Genomic DNA, 22626 nt, shown 5'->3' with positions numbered 1-22626 from the left:
TGGGAGACAGGAGCCCGGGAGGGGCGGTGGGAGTGCAGGTGCCGGGAGCTGCTGGTGCGGCGGGCTGCGGGGTTGGGGCGGCCGGCAGGGGAGCGCCCTGGCGGGCGGTGAGTCGCTGGTTTGGGGTTGGAGGGGGCGCGCTGGATGGCGCGGGGCGTGGCCTGTGTCCCGGGGTGGGCCCCGGGGTTGGCGGTGGGGCTGCGGCAGCCGGGGACAGCTGGCCGGCCCGCCCGTGCCCGTGCCCGTGCCCAGGCCCAGGCCCAGGCCCAGGCCCAGGCCCGAGGCGCGGGCGGGCTGGGGCTGCCAGGTGGAGGGGTCGGGCTTCTGCCCCCTGCTGGAGCTGCGTTGGGGGTCGCAGGGGTCCCGGCGTGCGGGCTGGCGGATGGGGGCGTGGCTAGGCAGCCAGCCAAAGGCGAGCAAAAGGGGAGGGTGCCGCGGGGCAAAAGCCTACAGCACCCGGTATTCCCAGGCGGTCTCCCATCCAAGTACTAACCAGGCCCGACCCTGCTTAGCTTCCGAGATCAGACGAGATCGGGCGCGTTCAGGGTGGTATGGCCGTAGACGCCAGAGGCCGCCTCCAGGCCCCTCTTGAGTGCGCGCCCGCACAGCCGCCGCCGCCGCCGCCGCCTCCTCCTCCTCCTCCTCCTGCCCGCTCCCCGCTCTCACTCCCATTCCCATTCCCATTCCCATTCCCATTCCCATTCCCACTCCCGCTCCCGCTCCCGCTGCCGCTTCTCCTCCGCCTCCTCCCTCTTTTCTCTTCTCTTCTCTTCTCCTCCTCCCCCCCCCTCCTCAGCCGCCCTCCGCCTAGCCCTGCACCAGTGCCCGAACTCCAGCCCTCCGCCTGCCCAGCCCAGGACCTGCAGCACCGGGCGCCCAGTCGGCACGCTGCCGCCAAGCCAAGGGGAGCCAACCTCCTCCGGCTGCCGCTGGCCACAGGGAACTCCTACTCTCTCTTTCTAGGCCGGATCCCCTGCCTGCCGCCATCGCCCAGCCACACGCCAGCCGTGCCCGGCAGCCTCCACGCCTGCCCAGGGCTGCGCCCCGCGGCTCGCGGGTCCCGGCACCAGGGGGTTCGGCGCCCCACACCACCGCGGCCCGGGCCTTCCCTCCTACCCGGCCGCCAGCAGCCCCCCCACCGCTGACGCACAGGTCGCCCGCCCTCCCCGGCACGGCCGCCGCGCCTCCACACACTCCCACGCCGCGAGGACAGCTGAGGGCCTGGGGACCCTTGTCCCCGCTCGGTCACGGGGGCCCAAGTGGGGCAGCAGGTCGGGAAGGAGGGCGGCAGCGCACGGAATCACCCCCGCCGCACGCTCGCGTGGGCACTCACACACACACACACACACACACGCCTACACAAGGGGCACACAGTCGCACACCCCGACACCCTTCGTGGCACAGAGGGATTTCCGTCCTCAGCGCCCGTTCCCTCACGGGAGGGTGGGGCGCTTCAGCGCGACCCGCACCCTCCAGCCCGGCAGCCAGTTCGAGACTGTCGCTCCCCCTCTTCATGGAGGAACGACACAGGACCCTGCGCTGTTCTTTCGTCTGCTCGGCCCTCCCCGGGTTTGCTGCTGGTTCTTCCCGGGTTGGCTACCGTCCCTTCCACCTCCGTGGAAGGGCGGTTCCCCCTGCCACATTCCCCACTTCCGCGGGGGAGCGGCACACCGCCGGCCGGCCGGCCGGCTCTCTCGGGGGCTGCACAGGTGTTCCCCTTAGATGTTCCTGGTGCATGTTGTCTCTCTCCTCCTTTATAGTCCTCTTCCGCCAATCCCAACTCGGCTGCCCACACGCCAAGTACGCTGCTCTCCTCCAATCAGGAGCAGGATCAGCTCCTGGAGGTCATCACTCAAGTTGGCAAGAGGCAGCTGCATAGAAGCTGTTTTCTCCTCTCCCAGCGCCATATTGTGGGAGAGCAGATGCATAGAATAAGTCTTAATTCCAGTAACTCAGTCCAATCCGAGTTGCTCCCCACAGAGACCACAGGCTGTGTGCTGCCTGCCTGCCACGGACCCTCTGTCCCGGGGAGGTCCTGTGGGCACGCAGCCTGTGGCCGCGGGTCTCTGCCTGGCCTGCCAAAAGGGTGCCCCGTTTGGATGCTGTGTGAGTCAGGGCTGATGGGGGAGAGGGGGACAGAGAGAGGAGAGAGAGACAGAGAGAGAGAGAGAAAGAGAGAGAGACGTGTAGGTGTTGGTGTAAGTCAGAGACAGAGGGAGAGGGTGCCTGTATTGCCTGCGAGGCTTGGTGTGGGGTCCCTCCTTTGCGCTCTGGAGGGCTTCCGCGGCTGTGGCGCGTGGCCGCCGCACGGCCAGGTGGCGCAGAGGGCCCGCGGGTTGGGCTGCGCGAGGCACCGGGCCCTGAGTGGTGGGCAACCGCGCCCTGGCGTCGTCTTCGGGCGGTGGTCGTGGTCGTGGTCGTGGTCACAGTCATTGGGCTCCCTGGGAGACAGGAGCCCGGGAGGGGCGGTGGGAGTGCAGGTGCCGGGAGCTGCTGGTGCGGCGGGCTGCGGGGTTGGGGCGGCCGGCAGGGGAGCGCCCTGGCGGGCGGTGAGTCGCTGGTTTGGGGTTGGAGGGGGCGCGCTGGATGGCGCGGGGCGTGGCCTGTGTCCCGGGGTGGGCCCCGGGGTTGGCGGTGGGGCTGCGGCAGCCGGGGACAGCTGGCCGGCCCGCCCGTGCCCGTGCCCGTGCCCGTGCCCGTGCCCGTGCCCAGGCCCAGGCCCAGGCCCAGGCCCAGGCCCGAGGCGCGGGCGGGCTGGGGCTGCCAGGTGGAGGGGTCGGGCTTCTGCCCCCTGCTGGAGCTGCGTTGGGGGTCGCAGGGGTCCCGGCGTGCGGGCTGGCGGATGGGGGCGTGGCTAGGCAGCCAGCCAAAGGCGAGCAAAAGGGGAGGGTGCCGCGGGGCAAAAGCCTACAGCACCCGGTATTCCCAGGCGGTCTCCCATCCAAGTACTAACCAGGCCCGACCCTGCTTAGCTTCCGAGATCAGACGAGATCGGGCGCGTTCAGGGTGGTATGGCCGTAGACGCCAGAGGCCGCCTCCAGGCCCCTCTTGAGTGCGCGCCCGCACAGCCGCCGCCGCCGCCGCCGCCGCCTCCTCCTCCTCCTCCTCCTGCCCGCTCCCCGCTCTCACTCCCATTCCCATTCCCATTCCCATTCCCATTCCCATTCCCATTCCCACTCCCGCTCCCGCTCCCGCTGCCGCTTCTCCTCCGCCTCCTCCCTCTTTTCTCTTCTCTTCTCTTCTCCTCCTCCCCCCCCTCCTCAGCCGCCCTCCGCCTAGCCCTGCACCAGTGCCCGAACTCCAGCCCTCCGCCTGCCCAGCCCAGGACCTGCAGCACCGGGCGCCCAGTCGGCACGCTGCCGCCAAGCCAAGGGGAGCCAACCTCCTCCGGCTGCCGCTGGCCACAGGGAACTCCTACTCTCTCTTTCTAGGCCGGATCCCCTGCCTGCCGCCATCGCCCAGCCACACGCCAGCCGTGCCCGGCAGCCTCCACGCCTGCCCAGGGCTGCGCCCCGCGGCTCGCGGGTCCCGGCACCAGGGGGTTCGGCGCCCCACACCACCGCGGCCCGGGCCTTCCCTCCTACCCGGCCGCCAGCAGCCCCCCCACCGCTGACGCACAGGTCGCCCGCCCTCCCCGGCACGGCCGCCGCGCCTCCACACACTCCCACGCCGCGAGGACAGCTGAGGGCCTGGGGACCCTTGTCCCCGCTCGGTCACGGGGGCCCAAGTGGGGCAGCAGGTCGGGAAGGAGGGCGGCAGCGCACGGAATCACCCCCGCCGCACGCTCGCGTGGGCACTCACACACACACACACACACACACGCCTACACAAGGGGCACACAGTCGCACACCCCGACACCCTTCGTGGCACAGAGGGATTTCCGTCCTCAGCGCCCGTTCCCTCACGGGAGGGTGGGGCGCTTCAGCGCGACCCGCACCCTCCAGCCCGGCAGCCAGTTCGAGACTGTCGCTCCCCCTCTTCATGGAGGAACGACACAGGACCCTGCGCTGTTCTTTCGTCTGCTCGGCCCTCCCCGGGTTTGCTGCTGGTTCTTCCCGGGTTAGCTACCATCCCTTCCACCTCCGTGGAAGGGCGGTTCCCCCTGCCACATTCCCCACTTCCGCGGGGGAGCGGCACACCGCCGGCCGGCCGGCCGGCTCTCTCGGGGGCTGCACAGGTGTTCCCCTTAGATGTTCCTGGTGCATGTTGTCTCTCTCCTCCTTTATAGTCCTCTTCCGCCAATCCCAACTCGGCTGCCCACACGCCAAGTACGCTGCTCTCCTCCAATCAGGAGCAGGATCAGCTCCTGGAGGTCATCACTCAAGTTGGCAAGAGGCAGCTGCATAGAAGCTGTTTTCTCCTCTCCCAGCGCCATATTGTGGGAGAGCAGATGCATAGAATAAGTCTTAATTCCAGTAACTCAGTCCAATCCGAGTTGCTCCCCACAGAGACCACAGGCTGTGTGCTGCCTGCCTGCCACGGACCCTCTGTCCCGGGGAGGTCCTGTGGGCACGCAGCCTGTGGCCGCGGGTCTCTGCCTGGCCTGCCAAAAGGGTGCCCCGTTTGGATGCTGTGTGAGTCAGGGCTGATGGGGGAGAGGGGGACAGAGAGAGGAGAGAGAGACAGAGAGAGAGAGAGAAAGAGAGAGAGACGTGTAGGTGTTGGTGTAAGTCAGAGACAGAGGGAGAGGGTGCCTGTATTGCCTGCGAGGCTTGGTGTGGGGTCCCTCCTTTGCGCTCTGGAGGGCTTCCGCGGCTGTGGCGCGTGGCCGCCGCACGGCCAGGTGGCGCAGAGGGCCCGCGGGTTGGGCTGCGCGAGGCACCGGGCCCTGAGTGGTGGGCAACCGCGCCCTGGCGTCGTCTTCGGGCGGTGGTCGTGGTCGTGGTCGTGGTCACAGTCATTGGGCTCCCTGGGAGACAGGAGCCCGGGAGGGGCGGTGGGAGTGCAGGTGCCGGGAGCTGCTGGTGCGGCGGGCTGCGGGGTTGGGGCGGCCGGCAGGGGAGCGCCCTGGCGGGCGGTGAGTCGCTGGTTTGGGGTTGGAGGGGGCGCGCTGGATGGCGCGGGGCGTGGCCTGTGTCCCGGGGTGGGCCCCGGGGTTGGCGGTGGGGCTGCGGCAGCCGGGGACAGCTGGCCGGCCCGCCCGTGCCCGTGCCCGTGCCCAGGCCCAGGCCCAGGCCCAGGCCCAGGCCCGAGGCGCGGGCGGGCTGGGGCTGCCAGGTGGAGGGGTCGGGCTTCTGCCCCCTGCTGGAGCTGCGTTGGGGGTCGCAGGGGTCCCGGCGTGCGGGCTGGCGGATGGGGGCGTGGCTAGGCAGCCAGCCAAAGGCGAGCAAAAGGGGAGGGTGCCGCGGGGCAAAAGCCTACAGCACCCGGTATTCCCAGGCGGTCTCCCATCCAAGTACTAACCAGGCCCGACCCTGCTTAGCTTCCGAGATCAGACGAGATCGGGCGCGTTCAGGGTGGTATGGCCGTAGACGCCAGAGGCCGCCTCCAGGCCCCTCTTGAGTGCGCGCCCGCACAGCCGCCGCCGCCGCCGCCGCCTCCTCCTCCTCCTCCTCCTGCCCGCTCCCCGCTCTCACTCCCATTCCCATTCCCATTCCCATTCCCATTCCCATTCCCACTCCCGCTCCCGCTCCCGCTGCCGCTTCTCCTCCGCCTCCTCCCTCTTTTCTCTTCTCTTCTCTTCTCCTCCTCCCCCCCCCTCCTCAGCCGCCCTCCGCCTAGCCCTGCACCAGTGCCCGAACTCCAGCCCTCCGCCTGCCCAGCCCAGGACCTGCAGCACCGGGCGCCCAGTCGGCACGCTGCCGCCAAGCCAAGGGGAGCCAACCTCCTCCGGCTGCCGCTGGCCACAGGGAACTCCTACTCTCTCTTTCTAGGCCGGATCCCCTGCCTGCCGCCATCGCCCAGCCACACGCCAGCCGTGCCCGGCAGCCTCCACGCCTGCCCAGGGCTGCGCCCCGCGGCTCGCGGGTCCCGGCACCAGGGGGTTCGGCGCCCCACACCACCGCGGCCCGGGCCTTCCCTCCTACCCGGCCGCCAGCAGCCCCCCCACCGCTGACGCACAGGTCGCCCGCCCTCCCCGGCACGGCCGCCGCGCCTCCACACACTCCCACGCCGCGAGGACAGCTGAGGGCCTGGGGACCCTTGTCCCCGCTCGGTCACGGGGGCCCAAGTGGGGCAGCAGGTCGGGAAGGAGGGCGGCAGCGCACGGAATCACCCCCGCCGCACGCTCGCGTGGGCACTCACACACACACACACACACACACGCCTACACAAGGGGCACACAGTCGCACACCCCGACACCCTTCGTGGCACAGAGGGATTTCCGTCCTCAGCGCCCGTTCCCTCACGGGAGGGTGGGGCGCTTCAGCGCGACCCGCACCCTCCAGCCCGGCAGCCAGTTCGAGACTGTCGCTCCCCCTCTTCATGGAGGAACGACACAGGACCCTGCGCTGTTCTTTCGTCTGCTCGGCCCTCCCCGGGTTTGCTGCTGGTTCTTCCCGGGTTGGCTACCGTCCCTTCCACCTCCGTGGAAGGGCGGTTCCCCCTGCCACATTCCCCACTTCCGCGGGGGAGCGGCACACCGCCGGCCGGCCGGCCGGCTCTCTCGGGGGCTGCACAGGTGTTCCCCTTAGATGTTCCTGGTGCATGTTGTCTCTCTCCTCCTTTATAGTCCTCTTCCGCCAATCCCAACTCGGCTGCCCACACGCCAAGTACGCTGCTCTCCTCCAATCAGGAGCAGGATCAGCTCCTGGAGGTCATCACTCAAGTTGGCAAGAGGCAGCTGCATAGAAGCTGTTTTCTCCTCTCCCAGCGCCATATTGTGGGAGAGCAGATGCATAGAATAAGTCTTAATTCCAGTAACTCAGTCCAATCCGAGTTGCTCCCCACAGAGACCACAGGCTGTGTGCTGCCTGCCTGCCACGGACCCTCTGTCCCGGGGAGGTCCTGTGGGCACGCAGCCTGTGGCCGCGGGTCTCTGCCTGGCCTGCCAAAAGGGTGCCCCGTTTGGATGCTGTGTGAGTCAGGGCTGATGGGGGAGAGGGGGACAGAGAGAGGAGAGAGAGACAGAGAGAGAGAGAGAAAGAGAGAGAGACGTGTAGGTGTTGGTGTAAGTCAGAGACAGAGGGAGAGGGTGCCTGTATTGCCTGCGAGGCTTGGTGTGGGGTCCCTCCTTTGCGCTCTGGAGGGCTTCCGCGGCTGTGGCGCGTGGCCGCCGCACGGCCAGGTGGCGCAGAGGGCCCGCGGGTTGGGCTGCGCGAGGCACCGGGCCCTGAGTGGTGGGCAACCGCGCCCTGGCGTCGTCTTCGGGCGGTGGTCGTGGTCGTGGTCGTGGTCACAGTCATTGGGCTCCCTGGGAGACAGGAGCCCGGGAGGGGCGGTGGGAGTGCAGGTGCCGGGAGCTGCTGGTGCGGCGGGCTGCGGGGTTGGGGCGGCCGGCAGGGGAGCGCCCTGGCGGGCGGTGAGTCGCTGGTTTGGGGTTGGAGGGGGCGCGCTGGATGGCGCGGGGCGTGGCCTGTGTCCCGGGGTGGGCCCCGGGGTTGGCGGTGGGGCTGCGGCAGCCGGGGACAGCTGGCCGGCCCGCCCGTGCCCGTGCCCGTGCCCGTGCCCGTGCCCGTGCCCAGGCCCAGGCCCAGGCCCAGGCCCAGGCCCGAGGCGCGGGCGGGCTGGGGCTGCCAGGTGGAGGGGTCGGGCTTCTGCCCCCTGCTGGAGCTGCGTTGGGGGTCGCAGGGGTCCCGGCGTGCGGGCTGGCGGATGGGGGCGTGGCTAGGCAGCCAGCCAAAGGCGAGCAAAAGGGGAGGGTGCCGCGGGGCAAAAGCCTACAGCACCCGGTATTCCCAGGCGGTCTCCCATCCAAGTACTAACCAGGCCCGACCCTGCTTAGCTTCCGAGATCAGACGAGATCGGGCGCGTTCAGGGTGGTATGGCCGTAGACGCCAGAGGCCGCCTCCAGGCCCCTCTTGAGTGCGCGCCCGCACAGCCGCCGCCGCCGCCGCCGCCGCCTCCTCCTCCTCCTCCTCCTGCCCGCTCCCCGCTCTCACTCCCATTCCCATTCCCATTCCCATTCCCATTCCCATTCCCACTCCCGCTCCCGCTCCCGCTGCCGCTTCTCCTCCGCCTCCTCCCTCTTTTCTCTTCTCTTCTCTTCTCCTCCTCCCCCCCCCCTCCTCAGCCGCCCTCCGCCTAGCCCTGCACCAGTGCCCGAACTCCAGCCCTCCGCCTGCCCAGCCCAGGACCTGCAGCACCGGGCGCCCAGTCGGCACGCTGCCGCCAAGCCAAGGGGAGCCAACCTCCTCCGGCTGCCGCTGGCCACAGGGAACTCCTACTCTCTCTTTCTAGGCCGGATCCCCTGCCTGCCGCCATCGCCCAGCCACACGCCAGCCGTGCCCGGCAGCCTCCACGCCTGCCCAGGGCTGCGCCCCGCGGCTCGCGGGTCCCGGCACCAGGGGGTTCGGCGCCCCACACCACCGCGGCCCGGGCCTTCCCTCCTACCCGGCCGCCAGCAGCCCCCCCACCGCTGACGCACAGGTCGCCCGCCCTCCCCGGCACGGCCGCCGCGCCTCCACACACTCCCACGCCGCGAGGACAGCTGAGGGCCTGGGGACCCTTGTCCCCGCTCGGTCACGGGGGCCCAAGTGGGGCAGCAGGTCGGGAAGGAGGGCGGCAGCGCACGGAATCACCCCCGCCGCACGCTCGCGTGGGCACTCACACACACACACACACACACACACACGCCTACACAAGGGGCACACAGTCGCACACCCCGACACCCTTCGTGGCACAGAGGGATTTCCGTCCTCAGCGCCCGTTCCCTCACGGGAGGGTGGGGCGCTTCAGCGCGACCCGCACCCTCCAGCCCGGCAGCCAGTTCGAGACTGTCGCTCCCCCTCTTCATGGAGGAACGACACAGGACCCTGCGCTGTTCTTTCGTCTGCTCGGCCCTCCCCGGGTTTGCTGCTGGTTCTTCCCGGGTTGGCTACCGTCCCTTCCACCTCCGTGGAAGGGCGGTTCCCCCTGCCACATTCCCCACTTCCGCGGGGGAGCGGCACACCGCCGGCCGGCCGGCCGGCTCTCTCGGGGGCTGCACAGGTGTTCCCCTTAGATGTTCCTGGTGCATGTTGTCTCTCTCCTCCTTTATAGTCCTCTTCCGCCAATCCCAACTCGGCTGCCCACACGCCAAGTACGCTGCTCTCCTCCAATCAGGAGCAGGATCAGCTCCTGGAGGTCATCACTCAAGTTGGCAAGAGGCAGCTGCATAGAAGCTGTTTTCTCCTCTCCCAGCGCCATATTGTGGGAGAGCAGATGCATAGAATAAGTCTTAATTCCAGTAACTCAGTCCAATCCGAGTTGCTCCCCACAGAGACCACAGGCTGTGTGCTGCCTGCCTGCCACGGACCCTCTGTCCCGGGGAGGTCCTGTGGGCACGCAGCCTGTGGCCGCGGGTCTCTGCCTGGCCTGCCAAAAGGGTGCCCCGTTTGGATGCTGTGTGAGTCAGGGCTGATGGGGGAGAGGGGGACAGAGAGAGGAGAGAGAGACAGAGAGAGAGAGAGAAAGAGAGAGAGACGTGTAGGTGTTGGTGTAAGTCAGAGACAGAGGGAGAGGGTGCCTGTATTGCCTGCGAGGCTTGGTGTGGGGTCCCTCCTTTGCGCTCTGGAGGGCTTCCGCGGCTGTGGCGCGTGGCCGCCGCACGGCCAGGTGGCGCAGAGGGCCCGCGGGTTGGGCTGCGCGAGGCACCGGGCCCTGAGTGGTGGGCAACCGCGCCCTGGCGTCGTCTTCGGGCGGTGGTCGTGGTCGTGGTCGTGGTCACAGTCATTGGGCTCCCTGGGAGACAGGAGCCCGGGAGGGGCGGTGGGAGTGCAGGTGCCGGGAGCTGCTGGTGCGGCGGGCTGCGGGGTTGGGGCGGCCGGCAGGGGAGCGCCCTGGCGGGCGGTGAGTCGCTGGTTTGGGGTTGGAGGGGGCGCGCTGGATGGCGCGGGGCGTGGCCTGTGTCCCGGGGTGGGCCCCGGGGTTGGCGGTGGGGCTGCGGCAGCCGGGGACAGCTGGCCGGCCCGCCCGTGCCCGTGCCCGTGCCCGTGCCCGTGCCCGTGCCCAGGCCCAGGCCCAGGCCCAGGCCCAGGCCCGAGGCGCGGGCGGGCTGGGGCTGCCAGGTGGAGGGGTCGGGCTTCTGCCCCCTGCTGGAGCTGCGTTGGGGGTCGCAGGGGTCCCGGCGTGCGGGCTGGCGGATGGGGGCGTGGCTAGGCAGCCAGCCAAAGGCGAGCAAAAGGGGAGGGTGCCGCGGGGCAAAAGCCTACAGCACCCGGTATTCCCAGGCGGTCTCCCATCCAAGTACTAACCAGGCCCGACCCTGCTTAGCTTCCGAGATCAGACGAGATCGGGCGCGTTCAGGGTGGTATGGCCGTAGACGCCAGAGGCCGCCTCCAGGCCCCTCTTGAGTGCGCGCCCGCACAGCCGCCGCCGCCGCCGCCGCCGCCTCCTCCTCCTCCTCCTCCTGCCCGCTCCCCGCTCTCACTCCCATTCCCATTCCCATTCCCATTCCCATTCCCATTCCCACTCCCGCTCCCGCTCCCGCTCCCGCTTCTCCTCCGCCTCCTCCCTCTTTTCTCTTCTCTTCTCTTCTCCTCCTCCCCCCCCCTCCTCAGCCGCCCTCCGCCTAGCCCTGCACCAGTGCCCGAACTCCAGCCCTCCGCCTGCCCAGCCCAGGACCTGCAGCACCGGGCGCCCAGTCGGCACGCTGCCGCCAAGCCAAGGGGAGCCAACCTCCTCCGGCTGCCGCTGGCCACAGGGAACTCCTACTCTCTCTTTCTAGGCCGGATCCCCTGCCTGCCGCCATCGCCCAGCCACACGCCAGCCGTGCCCGGCAGCCTCCACGCCTGCCCAGGGCTGCGCCCCGCGGCTCGCGGGTCCCGGCACCAGGGGGTTCGGCGCCCCACACCACCGCGGCCCGGGCCTTCCCTCCTACCCGGCCGCCAGCAGCCCCCCCACCGCTGACGCACAGGTCGCCCGCCCTCCCCGGCACGGCCGCCGCGCCTCCACACACTCCCACGCCGCGAGGACAGCTGAGGGCCTGGGGACCCTTGTCCCCGCTCGGTCACGGGGGCCCAAGTGGGGCAGCAGGTCGGGAAGGAGGGCGGCAGCGCACGGAATCACCCCCGCCGCACGCTCGCGTGGGCACTCACACACACACACACACACACACGCTTACACAAGGGGCACACAGTCGCACACCCCGACACCCTTCGTGGCACAGAGGGATTTCCGTCCTCAGCGCCCGTTCCCTCACGGGAGGGTGGGGCGCTTCAGCGCGACCCGCACCCTCCAGCCCGGCAGCCAGTTCGAGACTGTCGCTCCCCCTCTTCATGGAGGAACGACACAGGACCCTGCGCTGTTCTTTCGTCTGCTCGGCCCTCCCCGGGTTTGCTGCTGGTTCTTCCCGGGTTGGCTACCGTCCCTTCCACCTCCGTGGAAGGGCGGTTCCCCCTGCCACATTCCCCACTTCCGCGGGGGAGCGGCACACCGCCGGCCGGCCGGCCGGCTCTCTCGGGGGCTGCACAGGTGTTCCCCTTAGATGTTCCTGGTGCATGTTGTCTCTCTCCTCCTTTATAGTCCTCTTCCGCCAATCCCAACTCGGCTGCCCACACGCCAAGTACGCTGCTCTCCTCCAATCAGGAGCAGGATCAGCTCCTGGAGGTCATCACTCAAGTTGGCAAGAGGCAGCTGCATAGAAGCTGTTTTCTCCTCTCCCAGCGCCATATTGTGGGAGAGCAGATGCATAGAATAAGTCTTAATTCCAGTAACTCAGTCCAATCCGAGTTGCTCCCCACAGAGACCACAGGCTGTGTGCTGCCTGCCTGCCACGGACCCTCTGTCCCGGGGAGGTCCTGTGGGCACGCAGCCTGTGGCCGCGGGTCTCTGCCTGGCCTGCCAAAAGGGTGCCCCGTTTGGATGCTGTGTGAGTCAGGGCTGATGGGGGAGAGGGGGACAGAGAGAGGAGAGAGAGACAGAGAGAGAGAGAGAAAGAGAGAGAGACGTGTAGGTGTTGGTGTAAGTCAGAGACAGAGGGAGAGGGTGCCTGTATTGCCTGCGAGGCTTGGTGTGGGGTCCCTCCTTTGCGCTCTGGAGGGCTTCCGCGGCTGTGGCGCGTGGCCGCCGCACGGCCAGGTGGCGCAGAGGGCCCGCGGGTTGGGCTGCGCGAGGCACCGGGCCCTGAGTGGTGGGCAACCGCGCCCTGGCGTCGTCTTCGGGCGGTGGTCGTGGTCGTGGTCGTGGTCACAGTCATTGGGCTCCCTGGGAGACAGGAGCCCGGGAGGGGCGGTGGGAGTGCAGGTGCCGGGAGCTGCTGGTGCGGCGGGCTGCGGGGTTGGGGCGGCCGGCAGGGGAGCGCCCTGGCGGGCGGTGAGTCGCTGGTTTGGGGTTGGAGGGGGCGCGCTGGATGGCGCGGGGCGTGGCCTGTGTCCCGGGGTGGGCCCCGGGGTTGGCGGTGGGGCTGCGGCAGCCGGGGACAGCTGGCCGGCCCGCCCGTGCCCGTGCCCGTGCCCGTGCCCGTGCCCAGGCCCAGGCCCAGGCCCAGGCCCAGGCCCGAGGCGCGGGCGGGCTGGGGCTGCCAGGTGGAGGGGTCGGGCTTCTGCCCCCTGCTGGAGCTGCGTTGGGGGTCGCAGGGGTCCCGGCGTGCGGGCTGGCGGATGGGGGCGTGGCTAGGCAGCCAGCCAAAGGCGAGCAAAAGGGGAGGGTGCCGCGGGGCAAAAGCCTACAGCACCCGGTATTCCCAGGCGGTCTCCCATCCAAGTACTAACCAGGCCCGACCCTGCTTAGCTTCCGAGATCAGACGAGATCGGGCGCGTTCAGGGTGGTATGGCCGTAGACGCCAGAGGCCGCCTCCAGGCCCCTCTTGAGTGCGCGCCCGCACAGCCGCCGCCGCCGCCGCCGCCGCCGCCGCCGCCTCCTCCTCTTCCTGCCCGCTCCCCGCTCTCACTCCCATTCCCATTCCCATTCCCACTCCCGCTCCCGCTGCCGCTTCTCCTCCGCCTCCTCCCTCTTTTCTCTTCTCTTCTCCTCCTCCCCCCCCCTCCTCCTCAGCCGCCCTCCGCCTAGCCCTGCACCAGTGCCCGAACTCCAGCCCTCCGCCTGCCCAGCCCAGGACCTGCAGCACCGGGCGCCCAGTCGGCACGCTGCCGCCAAGCCAAGGGGAGCCAACCTCCTCCGGCTGCCGCTGGCCACAGGGAACTCCTACTCTCTCTTTCTAGGCCGGATCCCCTGCCTGCCGCCATCGCCCAGCCACACGCCAGCCGTGCCCGGCAGCCTCCACGCCTGCCCAGGGCTGCGCCCCGCGGCTCGCGGGTCCCGGCACCAGGGGGTTCGGCGCCCCACACCACCGCGGCCCGGGCCTTCCCTCCTACCCGGCCGCCAGCAGCCCCCCCACCGCTGACGCACAGGTCGCCCGCCCTCCCCCGGCACGGCCGCCGCGCCTCCACACACTCCCACGCCGCGAGGACAGCTGAGGGCCTGGGGACCCTTGTCCCCGCTCGGTCACGGGGGCCCAAGTGGGGCAGCAGGTCGGGAAGGAGGGCGGCAGCGCACGGAATCACCCCCGCCGCACGCTCGCGTGGGCACTCACACACACACACACACACACACACGCCTACACAAGGGGCACACAGTCGCACACCCCGACACCCTTCGTGGCACAGAGGGATTTCCGTCCTCAGCGCCCATTCCCTCACGGGAGGGTGGGGCGCTTCAGCGCGACCCGCACCCTCCAGCCCGGCAGCCAGTTCGAGACCACAGGCTGTGTGCTGCCTGCCTGCCACGGACCCTCTGTCCCGGGGAGGTCCTGTGGGCACGCAGCCTGTGGCCGCGGGTCTCTGCCTGGCCTGCCAAAAGGGTGCCCCGTTTGGATGCTGTGTGAGTCAGGGCTGATGGGGGAGAGGGGGACAGAGAGAGGAGAGAGAGACAGAGAGAGAGAGAGAAAGAGAGAGAGACGTGTAGGTGTTGGTGTAAGTCAGAGACAGAGGGAGAGGGTGCCTGTATTGCCTGCGAGGCTTGGTGTGGGGTCCCTCCTTTGCGCTCTGGAGGGCTTCCGCGGCTGTGGCGCGTGGCCGCCGCACGGCCAGGTGGCGCAGAGGGCCCGCGGGTTGGGCTGCGCGAGGCACCGGGCCCTGAGTGGTGGGCAACCGCGCCCTGGCGTCGTCTTCGGGCGGTGGTCGTGGTCGTGGTCGTGGTCACAGTCATTGGGCTCCCTGGGAGACAGGAGCCCGGGAGGGGCGGTGGGAGTGCAGGTGCCGGGAGCTGCTGGTGCGGCGGGCTGCGGGGTTGGGGCGGCCGGCAGGGGAGCGCCCTGGCGGGCGGTGAGTCGCTGGTTTGGGGTTGGAGGGGGCGCGCTGGATGGCGCGGGGCGTGGCCTGTGTCCCGGGGTGGGCCCCGGGGTTGGCGGTGGGGCTGCGGCAGCCGGGGACAGCTGGCCGGCCCGCCCGTGCCCGTGCCCGTGCCCGTGCCCAGGCCCAGGCCCAGGCCCAGGCCCGAGGCGCGGGCGGGCTGGGGCTGCCAGGTGGAGGGGTCGGGCTTCTGCCCCCTGCTGGAGCTGCGTTGGGGGTCGCAGGGGTCCCGGCGTGCGGGCTGGCGGATGGGGGCGTGGCTAGGCAGCCAGCCAAAGGCGAGCAAAAGGGGAGGGTGCCGCGGGGCAAAAGCCTACAGCACCCGGTATTCCCAGGCGGTCTCCCATCCAAGTACTAACCAGGCCCGACCCTGCTTAGCTTCCGAGATCAGACGAGATCGGGCGCGTTCAGGGTGGTATGGCCGTAGACGCCAGAGGCTGCCTCCAGGCCCCTCTTGAGTGCGCGCCCGCACAGCCGCCGCCGCCGCCGCCGCCGCCGCCGCCGCCGCCGCCGCCTCCTCCTCTTCCTGCCCGCTCCCCGCTCTCACTCCCATTCCCATTCCCATTCCCACTCCCGCTCCCGCTCCCGCTGCCGCTTCTCCTCCGCCTCCTCCCTCTTTTCTCTTCTCTTCTCTTCTCCTCCTCCCCCCCCCTCCTCCTCAGCCGCCCTCCGCCTAGCCCTGCACCAGTGCCCGAACTCCAGCCCTCCGCCTGCCCAGCCCAGGACCTGCAGCACCGGGCGCCCAGTCGGCACGCTGCCGCCAAGCCAAGGGGAGCCAACCTCCTCCGGCTGCCGCTGGCCACAGGGAACTCCTACTCTCTCTTTCTAGGCCGGATCCCCTGCCTGCCGCCATCGCCCAGCCACACGCCAGCCGTGCCCGGCAGCCTCCACGCCTGCCCAGGGCTGCGCCCCGCGGCTCGCGGGTCCCGGCACCAGGGGGTTCGGCGCCCCACACCACCGCGGCCCGGGCCTTCCCTCCTACCCGGCCGCCAGCAGCCCCCCCACCGCTGACGCACAGGTCGCCCGCCCTCCCCCGGCACGGCCGCCGCGCCTCCACACACTCCCACGCCGCGAGGACAGCTGAGGGCCTGGGGACCCTTGTCCCCGCTCGGTCACGGGGGCCCAAGTGGGGCAGCAGGTCGGGAAGGAGGGCGGCAGCGTACGGAATCACCCCCGCCGCACGCTCGCGTGGGCACTCACACACACACACACACACACACGCCTACACAAGGGGCACACAGTCGCACACCCCGACACCCTTCGTGGCACAGAGGGATTTCCGTCCTCAGCGCCCGTTCCCTCACGGGAGGGTGGGGCGCTTCAGCGCGACCCGCACCCTCCAGCCCGGCAGCCAGTTCGAGACCACAGGCTGTGTGCTGCCTGCCTGCCACGGAACCTCTGTCCCGGGGAGGTCCTGTGGGCACGCAGCCTGTGGCCGCGGGTCTCTGCCTGGCCTGCCAAAAGGGTGCCCCGTTTGGATGCTGTGTGAGTCAGGGCTGATGGGGGAGAGGGGGACAGAGAGAGGAGAGAGAGACAGAGAGAGAGAGAGAAAGAGAGAGAGACGTGTAGGTGTTGGTGTAAGTCAGAGACAGAGGGAGAGGGTGCCTGTATTGCCTGCGAGGCTTGGTGTGGGGTCCCTCCTTTGCGCTCTGGAGGGCTTCCGCGGCTGTGGCGCGTGGCCGCCGCACGGCCAGGTGGCGCAGAGGGCCCGCGGGTTGGGCTGCGCGAGGCACCGGGCCCTGAGTGGTGGGCAACCGCGCCCTGGCGTCGTCTTCGGGCGGTGGTCGTGGTCGTGGTCGTGGTCACAGTCATTGGGCTCCCTGGGAGACAGGAGCCCGGGAGGGGCGGTGGGAGTGCAGGTGCCGGGAGCTGCTGGTGCGGCGGGCTGCGGGGTTGGGGCGGCCGGCAGGGGAGCGCCCTGGCGGGCGGTGAGTCGCTGGTTTGGGGTTGGAGGGGGCGCGCTGGATGGCGCGGGGCGTGGCCTGTGTCCCGGGGTGGGCCCCGGGGTTGGCGGTGGGGCTGCGGCAGCCGGGGACAGCTGGCCGGCCCGCCCGTGCCCGTGCCCGTGCCCGTGCCCAGGCCCAGGCCCGAGGCGCGGGCGGGCTGGGGCTGCCAGGTGGAGGGGTCGGGCTTCTGCCCCCTGCTGGAGCTGCGTTGGGGGTCGCAGGGGTCCCGGCGTGCGGGCTGGCGGATGGGGGCGTGGCTAGGCAGCCAGCCAAAGGCGAGCAAAAGGGGAGGGTGCCGCGGGGCAAAAGCCTACAGCACCCGGTATTCCCAGGCGGTCTCCCATCCAAGTACTAACCAGGCCCGACCCTGCTTAGCTTCCGAGATCAGACGAGATCGGGCGCGTTCAGGGTGGTATGGCCGTAGACGCCAGAGGCCGCCTCCAGGCCCCTCTTGAGTGCGCGCCCGCACAGCCGCCGCCGCCGCCGCCGCCGCCTCCTCCTCCTCCTCCTCCTGCCCGCTCCCCGCTCTCACTCCCATTCCCATTCCCATTCCCATTCCCATTCCCATTCCCGCTCCCGCTCCCGCTCCCGCTGCCGCTTCTCCTCCGCCTCCTCCCTCTTTTCTCTTCTCTTCTCTTCTCCTCCTCCCCCCCCCCCTCCTCAGCCGCCCTCCGCCTAGCCCTGCACCAGTGCCCGAACTCCAGCCCTCCGCCTGCCCAGCCCAGGACCTGCAGCACCGGGCGCCCAGTCGGCACGCTGCCGCCAAGCCAAGGGGAGCCAACCTCCTCCGGCTGCCGCTGGCCACAGGGAACTCCTACTCTCTCTTTCTAGGCCGGATCCCCTGCCTGCCGCCATCGCCCAGCCACACGCCAGCCGTGCCCGGCAGCCTCCACGCCTGCCCAGGGCTGCGCCCCGCGGCTCGCGGGTCCCGGCACCAGGGGGTTCGGCGCCCCACACCACCGCGGCCCGGGCCTTCCCTCCTACCCGGCCGCCAGCAGCCCCCCCACCGCTGACGCACAGGTCGCCCGCCCTCCCCCGGCACGGCCGCCGCGCCTCCACACACTCCCACGCCGCGAGGACAGCTGAGGGCCTGGGGACCCTTGTCCCCGCTCGGTCACGGGGGCCCAAGTGGGGCAGCAGGTCGGGAAGGAGGGCGGCAGCGCACGGAATCACCCCCGCCGCACGCTCGCGTGGGCACTCACACACACACACACACACACACGCCTACACAAGGGGCACACAGTCGCACACCCCGACACCCTTCGTGGCACAGAGGGATTTCCGTCCTCAGCGCCCGTTCCCTCACGGGAGGGTGGGGCGCTTCAGCGCGACCCGCACCCTCCAGCCCGGCAGCCAGTTCGAGACTGTCGCTCCCCCTCTTCATGGAGGAACGACACAGGACCCTGCGCTGTTCTTTCGTCTGCTCGGCCCTCCCCGGGTTTGCTGCTGGTTCTTCCCGGGTTGGCTACCGTCCCTTCCACCTCCGTGGAAGGGCGGTTCCCCCTGCCACATTCCCCACTTCCGCGGGGGAGCGGCACACCGCCGGCCGGCCGGCCGGCTCTCTCGGGGGCTGCACAGGTGTTCCCCTTAGATGTTCCTGGTGCATGTTGTCTCTCTCCTCCTTTATAGTCCTCTTCCGCCAATCCCAACTCGGCTGCCCACACGCCAAGTACGCTGCTCTCCTCCAATCAGGAGCAGGATCAGCTCCTGGAGGTCATCACTCAAGTTGGCAAGAGGCAGCTGCATAGAAGCTGTTTTCTCCTCTCCCAGCGCCATATTGTGGGAGAGCAGATGCATAGAATAAGTCTTAATTCCAGTAACTCAGTCCAATCCGAGTTGCTCCCCACAGAGACCACAGGCTGTGTGCTGCCTGCCTGCCACGGACCCTCTGTCCCGGGGAGGTCCTGTGGGCACGCAGCCTGTGGCCGCGGGTCTCTGCCTGGCCTGCCAAAAGGGTGCCCCGTTTGGATGCTGTGTGAGTCAGGGCTGATGGGGGAGAGGGGGACAGAGAGAGGAGAGAGAGACAGAGAGAGAGAGAGAAAGAGAGAGAGACGTGTAGGTGTTGGTGTAAGTCAGAGACAGAGGGAGAGGGTGCCTGTATTGCCTGCGAGGCTTGGTGTGGGGTCCCTCCTTTGCGCTCTGGAGGGCTTCCGCGGCTGTGGCGCGTGGCCGCCGCACGGCCAGGTGGCGCAGAGGGCCCGCGGGTTGGGCTGCACGAGGCACCGGGCCCTGAGTGGTGGGCAACCGCGCCCTGGCGTCGTCTTCGGGCGGTGGTCGTGGTCGTGGTCGTGGTCACAGTCATTGGGCTCCCTGGGAGACAGGAGCCCGGGAGGGGCGGTGGGAGTGCAGGTGCCGGGAGCTGCTGGTGCGGCGGGCTGCGGGGTTGGGGCGGCCGGCAGGGGAGCGCCCTGGCGGGCGGTGAGTCGCTGGTTTGGGGTTGGAGGGGGCGCGCTGGATGGCGCGGGGCGTGGCCTGTGTCCCGGGGTGGGCCCCGGGGTTGGCGGTGGGGCTGCGGCAGCCGGGGACAGCTGGCCGGCCCGCCCGTGCCCGTGCCCGTGCCCGTGCCCGTGCCCAGGCCCAGGCCCAGGCCCAGGCCCAGGCCCAGGCCCGAGGCGCGGGCGGGCTGGGGCTGCCAGGTGGAGGGGTCGGGCTTCTGCCCCCTGCTGGAGCTGCGTTGGGGGTCGCAGGGGTCCCGGCGTGCGGGCTGGCGGATGGGGGCGTGGCTAGGCAGCCAGCCAAAGGCGAGCAAAAGGGGAGGGTGCCGCGGGGCAAAAGCCTACAGCACCCGGTATTCCCAGGCGGTCTCCCATCCAAGTACTAACCAGGCCCGACCCTGCTTAGCTTCCGAGATCAGACGAGATCGGGCGCGTTCAGGGTGGTATGGCCGTAGACGCCAGAGGCTGCCTCCAGGCCCCTCTTGAGTGCGCGCCCGCACAGCCGCCGCCGCCGCCGCCGCCGCCGCCGCCGCCTCCTCTTCCTGCCCGCTCCCCGCTCTCACTCCCATTCCCATTCCCATTCCCACTCCCGCTCCCGCTCCCGCTGCCGCTTCTCCTCCGCCTCCTCCCTCTTTTCTCTTCTCTTCTCTTCTCCTCCTCCCCCCCCCTCCTCAGCCGCCCTCCGCCTAGCCCTGCACCAGTGCCCGAACACCAGCCCTCCGCCTGCCCAGCCCAGGACCTGCAGCACCGGGCGCCCAGTCGGCACGCTGCCGCCAAGCCAAGGGGAGCCAACCTCCTCCGGCTGCCGCTGGCCACAGGGAACTCCTACTCTCTCTTTCTAGGCCGGATCCCCTGCCTGCCGCCATCGCCCAGCCACACGCCAGCCGTGCCCGGCAGCCTCCACGCCTGCCCAGGGCTGCGCCCCGCGGCTCGCGGGTCCCGGCACCAGGGGGTTCGGCGCCCCACACCACTGCGGCCCGGGCCTTCCCTCCTACCCGGCCGCCAGCAGCCCCCCCACCGCTGACGCACAGGTCGCCCGCCCTCCCCCGGCACGGCCGCCGCGCCTCCACACACTCCCACGCCGCGAGGACAGCTGAGGGCCTGGGGACCCTTGTCCCCGCTCGGTCACGGGGGCCCAAGTGGGGCAGCAGGTCGGGAAGGAGGGCGGCAGCGTACGGAATCACCCCCGCCGCACGCTCGCGTGGGCACTCACACACACACACACACACACACGCCTACACAAGGGGCACACAGTCGCACACCCCGACACCCTTCGTGGCACAGAGGGATTTCCGTCCTCAGCGCCCGTTCCCTCACGGGAGGGTGGGGCGCTTCAGCGCGACCCGCACCCTCCAGCCCGGCAGCCAGTTCGAGACCACAGGCTGTGTGCTGCCTGCCTGCCACGGACCCTCTGTCCCGGGGAGGTCCTGTGGGCACGCAGCCTGTGGCCGCGGGTCTCTGCCTGGCCTGCCAAAAGGGTGCCCCGTTTGGATGCTGTGTGAGTCAGGGCTGATGGGGGAGAGGGGGACAGAGAGAGGAGAGAGAGACAGAGAGAGAGAGAGAAAGAGAGAGAGACGTGTAGGTGTTGGTGTAAGTCAGAGACAGAGGGAGAGGGTGCCTGTATTGCCTGCGAGGCTTGGTGTGGGGTCCCTCCTTTGCGCTCTGGAGGGCTTCCGCGGCTGTGGCGCGTGGCCGCCGCACGGCCAGGTGGCGCAGAGGGCCCGCGGGTTGGGCTGCGCGAGGCACCGGGCCCTGAGTGGTGGGCAACCGCGCCCTGGCGTCGTCTTCGGGCGGTGGTCGTGGTCGTGGTCGTGGTCACAGTCATTGGGCTCCCTGGGAGACAGGAGCCCGGGAGGGGCGGTGGGAGTGCAGGTGCCGGGAGCTGCTGGTGCGGCGGGCTGCGGGGTTGGGGCGGCCGGCAGGGGAGCGCCCTGGCGGGCGGTGAGTCGCTGGTTTGGGGTTGGAGGGGGCGCGCTGGATGGCGCGGGGCGTGGCCTGTGTCCCGGGGTGGGCCCCGGGGTTGGCGGTGGGGCTGCGGCAGCCGGGGACAGCTGGCCGGCCCGCCCGTGCCCGTGCCCGTGCCCAGGCCCAGGCCCAGGCCCAGGCCCAGGCCCGAGGCGCGGGCGGGCTGGGGCTGCCAGGTGGAGGGGTCGGGCTTCTGCCCCCTGCTGGAGCTGCGTTGGGGGTCGCAGGGGTCCCGGCGTGCGGGCTGGCGGATGGGGGCGTGGCTAGGCAGCCAGCCAAAGGCGAGCAAAAGGGGAGGGTGCCGCGGGGCAAAAGCCTACAGCACCCGGTATTCCCAGGCGGTCTCCCATCCAAGTACTAACCAGGCCCGACCCTGCTTAGCTTCCGAGATCAGACGAGATCGGGCGCGTTCAGGGTGGTATGGCCGTAGACGCCAGAGGCCGCCTCCAGGCCCCTCTTGAGTGCGCGCCCGCACAGCCGCCGCCGCCGCCGCCGCCGCCGCCTCCTCCTCCTCCTCCTCCTGCCCGCTCCCCGCTCTCACTCCCATTCCCATTCCCATTCCCATTCCCACTCCCGCTCCCGCTCCCGCTCCCGCTGCCGCTTCTCCTCCGCCTCCTCCCTCTTTTCTCTTCTCTTCTCTTCTCTTCTCCTCCTCCCCCCCCCTCCTCCTCAGCCGCCCTCCGCCTAGCCCTGCACCAGTGCCCGAACTCCAGCCCTCCGCCTGCCCAGCCCAGGACCTGCAGCACCGGGCGCCCAGTCGGCACGCTGCCGCCAAGCCAAGGGGAGCCAACCTCCTCCGGCTGCCGCTGGCCACAGGGAACTCCTACTCTCTCTTTCTAGGCCGGATCCCCTGCCTGCCGCCATCGCCCAGCCACACGCCAGCCGTGCCCGGCAGCCTCCACGCCTGCCCAGGGCTGCGCCCCGCGGCTCGCGGGTCCCGGCACCAGGGGGTTCGGCGCCCCACACCACCGCGGCCCGGGCCTTCCCTCCTACCCGGCCGCCAGCAGCCCCCCCACCGCTGACGCACAGGTCGCCCGCCCTCCCCCGGCACGGCCGCCGCGCCTCCACACACTCCCACGCCGCGAGGACAGCTGAGGGCCTGGGGACCCTTGTCCCCGCTCGGTCACGGGGGCCCAAGTGGGGCAGCAGGTCGGGAAGGAGGGCGGCAGCGTACGGAATCACCCCCGCCGCACGCTCGCGTGGGCACTCACACACACACACACACACACACACACGCCTACACAAGGGGCACACAGTCGCACACCCCGACACCCTTCGTGGCACAGAGGGATTTCCGTCCTCAGCGCCCGTTCCCTCACGGGAGGGTGGGGCGCTTCAGCGCGACCCGCACCCTCCAGCCCGGCAGCCAGTTCGAGACTATCGCTCCCCCTCTTCATGGAGGAACGACACAGGACCCTGCGCTGTTCTTTCGTCTGCTCGGCCCTCCCCGGGTTTGCTGCTGGTTCTTCCCGGGTTGGCTACCGTCCCTTCCACCTCCGTGGAAGGGCGGTTCCCCCTGCCACATTCCCCACTTCCGCGGGGGAGCGGCACACCGCCGGCCGGCCGGCCGGCTCTCTCGGGGGCTGCACAGGTGTTCCCCTTAGATGTTCCTGGTGCATGTTGTCTCTCTCCTCCTTTATAGTCCTCTTCCGCCAATCCCAACTCGGCTGCCCACACGCCAAGTACGCTGCTCTCCTCCAATCAGGAGCAGGATCAGCTCCTGGAGGTCATCACTCAAGTTGGCAAGAGGCAGCTGCATAGAAGCTGTTTTCTCCTCTCCCAGCGCCATATTGTGGGAGAGCAGATGCATAGAATAAGTCTTAATTCCAGTAACTCAGTCCAATCCGAGTTGCTCCCCACAGAGACCACAGGCTGTGTGCTGCCTGCCTGCCACGGACCCTCTGTCCCGGGGAG

General features: G+C 70.1%; 10 non-coding genes across 10 annotated transcripts; all 10 read right to left on the bottom strand.

Moving 5' to 3' along the window:
* Positions 1-444: 444 nt before the first annotated feature.
* On the bottom strand, positions 445-563 carry LOC149124096 (5S ribosomal RNA). The gene has a single exon (XR_016215312.1). It is a non-coding gene; the product is annotated as a 5S ribosomal RNA (ribosomal RNA).
* A 2341-nt stretch (positions 564-2904) lies between these two features.
* Positions 2905-3023, bottom strand: LOC149124095 (5S ribosomal RNA). The gene has a single exon (XR_016215311.1). It is a non-coding gene; the product is annotated as a 5S ribosomal RNA (ribosomal RNA).
* Positions 3024-5354: 2331 nt separating this feature from the next.
* On the bottom strand, positions 5355-5473 carry LOC149124094 (5S ribosomal RNA). The gene has a single exon (XR_016215310.1). It is a non-coding gene; the product is annotated as a 5S ribosomal RNA (ribosomal RNA).
* Positions 5474-7814: 2341 nt separating this feature from the next.
* Positions 7815-7933, bottom strand: LOC149124093 (5S ribosomal RNA). The gene has a single exon (XR_016215309.1). It is a non-coding gene; the product is annotated as a 5S ribosomal RNA (ribosomal RNA).
* A 2349-nt stretch (positions 7934-10282) lies between these two features.
* Positions 10283-10401, bottom strand: LOC149124092 (5S ribosomal RNA). Its single transcript, XR_016215308.1, has one exon. It is a non-coding gene; the product is annotated as a 5S ribosomal RNA (ribosomal RNA).
* Positions 10402-12739: 2338 nt separating this feature from the next.
* Positions 12740-12858, bottom strand: LOC149124091 (5S ribosomal RNA). The gene has a single exon (XR_016215307.1). It is a non-coding gene; the product is annotated as a 5S ribosomal RNA (ribosomal RNA).
* Positions 12859-14676: 1818 nt separating this feature from the next.
* LOC149124090 (5S ribosomal RNA) lies at positions 14677-14795 on the bottom strand. The gene has a single exon (XR_016215306.1). It is a non-coding gene; the product is annotated as a 5S ribosomal RNA (ribosomal RNA).
* A 1824-nt stretch (positions 14796-16619) lies between these two features.
* LOC149124089 (5S ribosomal RNA) lies at positions 16620-16738 on the bottom strand. Its single transcript, XR_016215305.1, has one exon. It is a non-coding gene; the product is annotated as a 5S ribosomal RNA (ribosomal RNA).
* A 2347-nt stretch (positions 16739-19085) lies between these two features.
* On the bottom strand, positions 19086-19204 carry LOC149124088 (5S ribosomal RNA). The gene has a single exon (XR_016215304.1). It is a non-coding gene; the product is annotated as a 5S ribosomal RNA (ribosomal RNA).
* Positions 19205-21025: 1821 nt separating this feature from the next.
* LOC149124087 (5S ribosomal RNA) lies at positions 21026-21144 on the bottom strand. The gene has a single exon (XR_016215303.1). It is a non-coding gene; the product is annotated as a 5S ribosomal RNA (ribosomal RNA).
* Positions 21145-22626: the final 1482 nt, after the last annotated feature.

The sequence above is a fragment of the Oryctolagus cuniculus genome, chromosome 10 (assembly GCF_051225735.1).
Source record: "Oryctolagus cuniculus isolate XC-2025 breed Fujian yellow rabbit chromosome 10, ASM5122573v1, whole genome shotgun sequence".
Classification (NCBI taxonomy): Eukaryota; Metazoa; Chordata; class Mammalia; order Lagomorpha; family Leporidae; genus Oryctolagus; species Oryctolagus cuniculus.
Note: the sequence above shows the minus strand (reverse complement) of the source record. Positions and strands in the feature narration are given on the sequence as shown.